Source organism: Mustela nigripes, chromosome 14 (assembly GCF_022355385.1).
Source record: "Mustela nigripes isolate SB6536 chromosome 14, MUSNIG.SB6536, whole genome shotgun sequence".
Taxonomy (NCBI): Eukaryota; Metazoa; Chordata; class Mammalia; order Carnivora; family Mustelidae; genus Mustela; species Mustela nigripes.
In genome coordinates this window covers 94,907,148-94,918,264 of record NC_081570.1, presented here as the reverse complement: position 1 = coordinate 94,918,264, position 11,117 = coordinate 94,907,148, and positions in this window count along the sequence as shown.

The window sequence follows — 11,117 nt, the reverse complement described above, 5'->3', positions numbered from 1 at the left end:
TTAGCTCTTGAATTTTATTCCTAATCAGCAAGTCTCATCTGTGTGTGTTTCGAGCTTTTCATATCCTGAGTTTTAAGCTTCTCGTTTGAAATCTTAATCTCTTATTTCTTTTTACTTTTCAAAAATCTCAGCTTCTAGTCTTTTATCTTTTATTTTGAACCTAGTCTATCTCATCCAGTCTAACATGTGTTTCTTTAATCTCTAAGCTTTTTGCTTTACTTTAAAGCCATCTCCATGTAATCCTTTTTATTTCTATCATTTAATCTGTTTTACCTAGGGATTCATATGACTGACTTCATAGATCTATGGCATATCTGTCCCAACTTGATCATATCTCTGAGAGCTGTACATGCTTCTCTTCTAAGATGCCACATAAGGGATGTTGGGAAGGGCGCGGGGGAGGCAAGAGCGGTTGAGGTCTGTCACGGGTCAGGTTCCCCAGGAAACAGACTCTGAGGCAGAGATTTGCATTCAGGAGGTTTATGGGGGAAGGCAGTCAGGAACAGTATTTGTTAAGAAGTGAGGAAAGCAGGACAGGGGAGAGAGAAAGAGAAGTTGAACTGGGAGGCAGTGAGCCTGGAGACTGGGCCTTCATTCACTAGAACCTTGTATACAAGCATCTGGAGGGGTAATCTTGGGCAGGAAGTTCCTTCTCTGGAGGGAAATGCTGTGGTGGGAGATGAAGGGGAGACTTGGTTTGTGATGTCAGCAGGTGACAATCCTGAGGGCAGGTGGGGGGCAGGGGCCAGATCTGAGTATACAGCATCCATTCAGGTTCTCAAGGGAAAATAGACCATATCCTAAGAGATAGGATCCCCACAATCCAGTCTAGTGCTGGTCAGCCAGTTTGTCAGTGTGTTAAAATTATCTGGAGAGAAAACTTGAGAAGCCCCTTCCCACCAAGTGTGGGTCATTTGAGAAAGAAAATCTGATCATTATAGGTTTATAGCACCCCTCCAAAGTGGAGAACCTAGGAGAGCCTAGGCCAAAATGACAATACCCCAACTTCTTAGAAATGGCTTTTATAAGGGTTGTGTTGAATCTATTTATAGGACCCCTCAAAAATGTGTTCTCTTTCCTTAACTAGTCCCATGTAAAAGTGGATTCAGTTCAGTAGGGTCTAAAGATTAAATAATCTGGGGGACCTCCTTCAGTAAAACAATAAAAAATTAATATAAAATTAGCAGGCATTTCCCAGAACCTTGGAAGGGTCCCATGTCAGTGAGGAGCTGCAGAGGGAAGTTTGTGACTTCATTGTAAATCTCCTCTGGCCTGAGGCCATCACTGCAAAACCTGACTCAGGGGCTACCTCAGGGTTTCAGGCAAAGACACTTCCCTATGGATTTACCTTCTCACACCAGGGAGCTCCTGAAGAATTTGTCCTTGGCTGAGTCCCCAGTAAGTCTTACCTCGGGGCAGGTGACCTGATCTGGACACCCTGAAGATACCTCATTTCCAGGAACTGGTTGGACACTCCCTTCCTCAGACCAAAGGACTGGGGCCAGGCAGAGGTGTGCCATGATTGTTTACTGAAAGGAAGGGGTAAATCAAATAGTAATAAAATTCATAACGATAATAACAGATAACAGTCGCTCACATTTAGCATGTACCACCAGCCCTGGGTCTCAGGACTTCATATGAATAATCACATTTATTCCTCATGAGCACACTAGTTGATTTGGATCATTTCTACTCCCATTTTACAGATGACAGAATTGAGTTTTAGTGAGTTTCAGTAACATGCCCAGAGACACAGCGAGGAGGCAGTGTGGTCAGGATGCCAACCCCAGTGTTGACTCCTAAGTATTAGCCCTGTGGCTACCCCCTTCCCTGTGCTGTGCTGCTCTATGAGAAAGCTAGGGGTAGTGGAGGTGGCGTGTGTGTCGGTCTGTCTGTGTCTGTCTTGCTCATTAACCAAAGGTCCTTACTTGCAACATGGCCAAATGAGTTCCTATGGGAAGCACTGTGGTATATTAGGTTTTCTGGGGGCTTTAAAGCTCTGTTCTGGAGCCCAAGTTTAAATGCCCAAGTCGAGTAAAGCAATCAGAATCACCCAAGAGATACTTAAGAGGGAAGATGCTGTATTTTTAGGTATGGATCCCTCAGTGGGTCCAGAATATAGTCTAAAGCATACTTTAAAAGATCAACCCTTTGGGGGCACCTAGATGACTCAGTCAATGGAGCATCCAACTCTTAAGGCTCAAGTCATGATCTCAGGGACATGGGGCCAGGCCCATGTCATGCTCTGTGCTCAGCAGGAAGTCTAATTGAGATTCTCTCTCTCTCTCTCTGCTCCTCTTCGCCACCCCCCACCCCCATAAAATAAACAAACAAATCTTTAAAAAGGTCAACCTTTTGTTCCCCACAAACTAACATGCCTATAGGAGCTTTTCATTTAGAACACTCTTTTCTATGGGTGTGGGCCATTTATTTTTGTGACTGCCAAGAAAAGTGTGTGTGGAGGGGAATTTTGACAGCAGTCCTAATGGATGGGCCATCCTTATCTCAGTCAACCTTTGCTCCGCGGCATGGTGAACAGAATTCCTTTCTCTGGCCTTGATTTATTTCCCTGAGAAGATGAAGACGCTCCGTCTTCCTGTCCACACAGCCCTGTCTCTTCAAACAGTCTTCTCTTGATGATAATCTGTATTTTTTCCCCAGGCCCGAATGGCATCTCTAGAGACCTAAACACCAACAGTGGCATTGCCTCCAGTGAGACCTTATTTCAAGATGTTAGAGAATGAATGGATGCCCACGGACAGTTCTTTTGGAGATAGATTTATTATTCTAAATTTTTAAAAAATCCTTGCTAGGGGCGCCTGGGTGGCTCAGGTCATGATCTCAGGGTCCTGGGATCGAGCCCTGAATTGGGCTCTCTGCTCAGTGGGGAGCCTGCTTCCCCCTCTCTCTCTGCCTGCCTCTCTGTCTACTTGTGATCTCTGTCTGTCAAATTTAAATTAAAAAAAAAAAATGTCTTTGCCAAACTGACCTTCCTTGAAAAATGGTGGTATTAAATGGTAGGTCATGGGACACACTTCAGGGGAATTTATATCTCTATCTCTAGTGTATATTCTATGTTGTCATTAACTTTTTTTTTTTTTTTTTGCTGTGGTCTGAGTAAAAATTATACATGTTACCCCTCACTTACCTTTGCATAACTTCCCTGGAGCCCATCCGGGCTTATGATTATGCTTGGGAGGTCAGGGGACCAGCATAAATGCACCAGGTTTTTCCTAGCTCAATTTGAGCTGTTGCTAGCAAAGAATCTTTTAAATCTTGGATGTCTCAGAGGAGAGGTTTCTCCTCTCATCTGTTCTGAAAGGATTACTGTTACCTTAAAATGATTTTATTCACAGTCTGTTCTAGCAAATATAGGACTTTCCCTCCTGGTGCCTTGCTTGACAGGCAGGGGTGTTGGGGGGGGGGTGGCATGTAAAGCAGAAATCAGAAAAGGCCATCAGGAATTTTTCAAATGAATTTATCTTAGACTTCCATTGCCTAAAGAAACTCAAACCCACAGAAAAGCATCTAAGTGGGCTTCCCTGGACAAGAACTTGTTATGAGAAAAGTTGCATGATCTTGACGTTGACCCTGATTATTGATGCTTGCACAAAACAAGCCTTTCGCTGCTATAAGAGTTGGAGGAGTTAGATGTGATTTTGACGGATCTAATAGCATCATCCAAGTGGAATGAGATAAACAGAGATGTGTTTTGGACTTTTAAAAAAATTGCATACCAATGATTTGATAACAGTGGTGTGATTACTCACACATCCCTATTACAAAAAGGAGGATGTAAGATAGTGGTTTCTTACGGTAAAATGGCAAAGAAAAAAAAAAGATACTTAAGATCACTAGTTCCTAGGGAAATTCAAGGCAAAATGATATCACCTCATACTCATTAGGATGACTGCTATCCAAATGAAAGAAAGGGAAGAAGGAGGAAGGGCGGGACAGCAAGAGGGCGGGAAGGAGAATGAATAACCAGTGTTGGGGACATTTTGAAGAAACTGGAGCCCTGTGCCATGTTGGTGGGAATGTGAAGTGATGCAGACATTAGAGAAAACAGTATGATGGTTCCTCAAAAAACTAAAGTTAGAATCATCATATGATCTAGAAATTCTACTTCCGGGTGTCTATCCAGAGAAATTGAAAGAGTTACTGGTACACCGTGTTCATAATGGCCTTATTCACAATAAGCTAAAACATGGAAGCCACCCAAGTGTCCATCAAAGGATGAACGGATAAACAAAATGTGATCTGTTATGGACGAGGGCATCTTATTCAGCCGTAAAAAGGAAGGGAAGTCTGATACATGCTACAAGATGGATGAACCTTGAGGACATAATGCCAAGTGAAATAAGCCAGTCTCGAAAGGATAAGCACTGTGGGACCCCACTTGTCTCAGGTACCAAGTGATCAAATTCACAGAGACAGAGAGTAGAATGGTGGCTGCCTGGGCCTGGGGGAGCAGGGACTGGGAAGTTATTGTTTAATGGGTACAGATTTCAGTTTCGCAAGATAAAAAAGAGTTCTGGAAACTGATAGTGGTGATGTTTGCACAGCTGCGTGAATGTACTTAATACTACTGCAGGGAACACTTAGAAATGGTGAGGGAGGCGCATTTTATGCTATGCAGATTTTACCACAATTAAAACATTTTAAGTGGCATTAATATCATGAATTAGGCATACCCCTTCCTAGATGATTATCTCTAACATCTAATTATAGCCGAAAAGAAGGTCACCTGTGCTACAGCAAAAGTCACTGGTTTTGGCAGCAGTCCTCTAGCATTTAACTGCGACTACTTAACAACCATAGGCAGCAGGTGAATTCTTCCATTCCTGAGGCACATGGGTTTTGCGGGAGGCCCCCCTTAGCTGTGGATCCACTTTCCACAGTTTCAGTTTTTTGCGGTCAGCTGCAATCAGGAAGCATATGATTCTCCTGACATCACTACACCTATGTCATTTCCCTACTCCCTCTCGTCATGCAGGCATTTTGTCATTGAGCTTTATCATGAGAAGAAGGATTGTAGGGGTCAGTAAAATATTTTGAGAGCAAGAGACAGAGTCCCACTGATGTAACTGCTATTACAGTATATTGTGAGAGTTGTTCTATTCTATTATTAGTTATGGTTGTTAACCTCTTACTGTGCCTAATTCATCAACTAAACTCTATCAGAGGTACATATGTATAAGAGAAAGAATCGTGTTACATAGGGTTCTGTGCAACTGCTGTTCCAGGCGCCCACTGGGGGTCTTGAGGTCTATGCCCCTCGGATAAGAAGGACCACTGTAATCAGTTTATCTTGAAGGATGCCTCAAGAAGAGTTCTTCTGAGCAAAGTTAAAAGCTCTCTGAAGGTCCTACTGAGAATGGGTTAAGGGGCTGAAGTTAGACCTACTCTATTTTTTTCCCTCTTTGCTAAATTTACCATTGGCCATGCTCAATGGCACGGAGTCCTTGATCATTCAGTTGGCGGCTCATTTGGACCCCAGATTGCTTCTTGTTAGCATGGGGGTGTTGTGACCATCTCCACAGATGTTCCCTTGGCTCGTCTTCTAACTAACTTAGAGCAACCTTCTCTTCAGACACACATCTAGGAAGGTTACTCGCTTTCATGACAAGATGCCAATCTTGCCTCCATATGGTTTAATTGTCTAACTGGGCCAGAAAATGCTTCTCGGAGATGGTGACATTTAAGCTGAATCTTTAAGGAAAGAGCAGAAGTTTGTCAAGCAAACCAGGGAAAGAGGGCAGTGAAGTGCCCCAGTCAAAGGAAGAAATTGGCATGAGACATTGAATTTTGAAAGTGCTTGGAACCTTTAAAGAGAGCAAGTGTTGGGGGTGGGGGTTACCTGGATGGCTCAGTAGGTTAAGCAAGTGCCTCCGGCTGAGGTTTTGATCCCAGTGTTCTGGGATCAAGCCCCACATTGGACCCCTTGCTCAGCGGGGAGCCTGCTTCTCCCTCTCCCTCTGTCTGCTCCTCCACCTGCTTGTACTCTCTCTCTGTCAAATAAATAAAATCTTAAAGAATTAAAAAATTTTAAAAAAAATTAAGAAATAAAAAGAGCAAGTGGGGGTTCCTAGGTATCTGACTCTTGATTTCAGCTCAGGTCATGGTCTTAGGGCTATGGGATCAAACCCCACATCAGGCTCCACTCTGGGTGTGGGGCCTGCCTGGGGTTCTCTCTCTGCCCCTTCCCCACCGTCCTGAAAAAAAAAAAAAAAAGAGCAAGTGATCTACTGTGGTTAAACCCCAAGAGTGGTCTATTTAACCAGTTCAGGTTCAGCCTGTTTAGAAGTTCTTGAGCCCACCATCCCTAAGAGCCTCACTCTGCTTCATTCCTTTGTTGCCTCTTATATCTCTCTCTTAGTCCCACAGAGAGAAAAAGAGAGGCAGAGATAGGGACGGACACACACACACACACACACACACACACAGAGAGAGGAAAAGAAAGAGACTAAGAGGCTATGTATGCGGATCTGTAATGGCTGAGTGTTACTAGAGAGAAATGGCATGGTCTTCATGTGATTTCTAAAGAAAGGGAGCCACGCTCCATCAGGATTGTCCATAGACATGGACAAGAGTGAATGTAGAGAGACTTCTGCTTTATTTAAATTTTGGATGGCTCCCAAAGGTCACCTCGTCTACTGACTCCTTACTCAAGCATTAAGACACCCAGTGATTGGGTGTCTCAGGGGGCTTGGCTCAGGGAAGTTGGTAAAAACAGCTGTGGCATGACTTGCTTAATCCTGAAATTCTCCCCTTCCCAAAAATCTCTCTCCCAGCCTGCCAGCAAATATAACATTTTTTTCATGTTATGTCATTTATTTTGCACCATTACCAGTGGTATAATTCTCTCCATTTCACTGCTGAGGTTTAGACCTAGAAAGGTAAGTGTTGCAAGCTTGTATATTACTTAAAGGTAGGATTAACTACTAATAACAAACATCTGAAAAACAGAAGCTTAAATGAGATAGAAGTCCAAAGGCAGGTAATTCGGGGCTGGCATGACCATTGCATCATCACCACAGACCAAGATTTTTTAGGCTCTCTGCTCCATCATCCCTGCTACGTAGCTCTCCTCTCTGTAGTGCAGCATGGCTGCTGGAGCTCCTGACATCACACCTATGCCCTAAGGAGCAGGAAGAAACAGCAACTATTCCAATGAGGAAACCTACAGAAACTCCACACATTTTCACCTACCTATCATTGGCTAAAAATTAGTCATATGATCAAACAGTCTTTTAGATAATAATGTGTCCATCCAAAAATCAGGTTTTGTTATTTCTAGATACAGGGAGAGTAGAAATCCAGAAGACAACTAGCAACCTCTGCCACCACTGGAAATAGACCAAACAGATACAGATCCGTTGAATTCCACATCTCATCTATTTGCCCTCACTCTACTACTCCGTACTTTGGGATGAAGGAATGGCCAAAGCCCAAAGGTGTGAGAATTCAGGACAGTTCAGAACAGTGTGGCAGTTCAGTGTAGCAGGCACATAGGGTTTGTGACTAGACGGTGTAATGACATTAAAAAGGTAGGAAGGTGTTATGAAGAAACTTGAATACCAAGAAACTTGGATACTCTATCCAGAAACCAGTGGGAGTCATTGCAGGTTTTTGAGCAGGGGAGGAACCTCTGCTTCTCAACTCCTTGCTGAGGATCATGAGGCTATGCTAGAGGCTAGTGTTCATGGGGGCCTGTCTCTAATATTTGGCTCATCTCTAGTATCACACTAGATGTTTAACCTCTTTGTGACTCATTTTCCTCATCTTTACAAAAGTTAATGTAAGTAAAGTGTGGAAAACAGTACCTGGCATAGGGTATGCTCTGTAAAATTGTCTTATTTATTTATTTATTTATTTATTTGTTTGTTTGTTTGTTTTTAATGCTGCTTTTGAATTCCATGAAGCCCAACAGCCGGGGTGAAACAGGAGGCGTTCCCTTGGGGATGTCAGGTTGGGGTTTCCTTGACAGACCCGTGTTTTGTATTTCATAAAAGCAACAGCAAAAGGGTACTGTGGGGTTAGTATCATCACCTTTTTTTAGGCGAGGGAAGAGCCGCTGGGAAGGGTGGCTGAGCTGGGTTAGACTCAGGGCCGGACTTCTGATGCCAGAGATCTCATGATTCCCCCTCACCAGCATGTGGCGCTGTTGGCCATTACCGCCTCTGGTAACTCTTTCGTTGACGTCTAGGATACTAAGTGCCTTTCTTTTCTCTCCTCCGTATTTAACTAATTATTCTCCACAATCTTTACCGTCTCTTCTTCATCTAACTATCCTTCAGAGGCTGCCAAATCCCAGAAGCTTTTAAAGATGTATGTCTTAAATCCGTACTTGCCTCTTTTTAAATTTTTATTTCATTTCATTTTATTTTTTATTATGAAGACAATTTTAAATGTATTTAAACTTTTGCATTAAGATTTAATTTACATTAATTAAAAGTTAATCTGTGTAGTGTACAGTTCTTTTTTATTTTAGATTTTTAAAAATCAAACACAAAATTTTAAAAGGCAAATAGGGCTAACATGTTTGTAACTGGATAGAGCAGTCCCTTTATCACATCAGCCTGCCCCAGTGCTGGTCCTGCCCCCAGGAGGCCGAACTGCTCCATAAGGCTGTGCAGGTTGTGCAAAACTCAACTTTGGGGATACCATTTAAACACTCTGTGAGCTCTGAAATGCACAACCACCATATATAGTAGCCTATGAAGAGTAACTTGTCAATTCTTTAGCCTTTTCTTTTTATATTTACCTTTATGAATTTAAGTAAGTTTGTATTGCTTTTTCTTGATTCTCCAATATCAGTTATTATGTATTGATGTCCTCTTTCAAACTCCTCCAACCACTCTATGTGACTTCTCTCCTCTTTTATCTTTTTATCTGTAGTTATATCACAATTTCAATCAGTATTCAATATCTACCTTATTAGAACCACATAAAAGTGTTTATTGCTGCATCAAGTAATGTACTATTATAATGGCTCTTCCTTGTTCAACTTTGTTTTCTCAAGTGGTTAATAGTTGCCTTTTTATTTTCCATTTCCTTGTTCAACTTTAGTTTTTCACATTGTTAATAGCTGCTTTCTTTCTTTTTTTTTCCATTTTCTCAGCATTTTTTTAAAAGATTTTATTTATTTATTTGACAGACAGAGATCACAAGCAAGCAGAGAGGCAGGCAGAGAGAGAGGAAGGGAAGCAGGCTCCCTGCTGAGCAGAGAGCCCGATGCGGGACTCGATCCCAGGACCCTGAGATCATGACCTGAGCTGAAGGCAGTGGCTTAACACACTGAGCCACGCAGGTGCCCCCATTTTCTCAGCATTTTATGTATCGATGACTGGCTTAATGTCCCCATTTCCTCCAACAACTTCTTTAATGCAGTTTGCTATCATTCTTATCACTCCACTTCTCTTCCCTGCACCCTCCTAAGAGTATTGTCTCCTGGAGTCTTAAGTCTTCCTGTTCTATGTTTACTGTCCAGGTCAGCTACACCCTCTTATTCTGAGACACCCCCCTTGACCAGTAACCTGGGATTCCCTTCACTTCTTTCCTTTCTTGGACCTCATGCTTCCTCTTTGTTTGATGGAGCATATTGTCTAGCAGCTTCTTTAGACATGCTACAGCAGAGTTAGGTTTGTTGAGATTTTTCTAATTCTAAAATATCTTTATTCTGTCATCACACATCATGACAGTTTAGCTGTATATTCCTAGAGTGAAAATAATTTTTCTTCATAGCACTGAATGTAGTTCTCCCCTCTCTTCTAGCTTCCAGGGTAGCTAGCTGCTAATGACTAAACATTTGTATGAAGCCTGTTTTTTTGTCTGGAACATTTTTCCATTAATTCTTTATCGTTAGTGTACTGAAATTCCATGAGGATGTGTCTTGGTGCAACCTTTTTTTAAATTTTATTTTAAAGAACTTATTTATTTATTTGACACAGAGAGAGAGAGACCATAAGTAGACAGAGAGGCAGGCAGAGAGGGAATGGGAAGCAGGCTCCCCACCGAGCAGAGATCCCAATGCAGGACTCGATCCCATGAACCTGGGATCATGACCTGAGCTGAAGGCAGAGGCTTAACCTACTGAGCCACCCAGGGACCCAATGTGCAGCCTTTTAAAAGGTTTGTTTTGGGAGGAACACTTTTTAGACTTTTAATCTAGATTCCTTGGCACTGTGGTTTTCCAAAATCTCATAAAATTATTTCTTTGTTTTATCCATTTTCTTGGTTCCATATTTCTACAACCTATATTGGTTTGCAATCAGAGGCAAAATCTTCCAATTTCCTTATCTTTTCCATATTATTATTCATATCTTTGTGTTCTACTTTCAGTGGGAGTTCTCCAACTTAATCCTCCAATTCTTCTTTTGAATTTTTAATTTTAGTTATATTGCTAATTTGCAAGAGCTTTTTCTTATTCTCTTATTGTGCCTTTTTTATAGCATCCTTGTTTCTCTGAGGATGCTAATTATTGCTTTCTTTAAAATTAGTTTCCTTCTCCTGATTTTGTTTTCTTTTCTTTCTGCTTTTTATGTTGTAGGCCTTTCTAAAAAATCTAGACCAATTTTCTTCTGTTCTTTTTTTTTTTTTTTAAGATTTATTTATTTATTTGAGAGAAAGAGTGCAGGGGGAGGGGCAGAAGAAGAGGAAGAATCTCAATCAGACTGCCCTCTGGGCACAGAGCCCAATGTGGGGCTCAATCTCATGACCTTGAGATCATGACCTGAGCTGAAGTCAAGAGTCAGATGCTTAACAGACTAAGTCACTCACTCACTCCCCTTCAGTTCATTTTTAAGACTAAAATGATTGGAAGACTGATTGGAAGTCTTCTGTGATTGGGCGAGTTTGATGACTACTGGAGTTCAAGCTATGGACTGGATCTTTTTTCTTGGGGAGATATACGTGTGTGTGTGTGTGTGTGTGTGTGTGTGTGTGTGTGTGTGTCCCTAACTCCTCTGGCAGGGGCCATTGAGATTCTCCAGTGAAGGTCAATCCACTCTCCTCTCATGAGGGTGTGGCAGCTGGTATTCTGGGGTAGGGAAAGGTGACTAAGGGCCTCAGTATTCAGTGTGCAACCTTTCATGTATTTCTTATCTTTTCAGTTG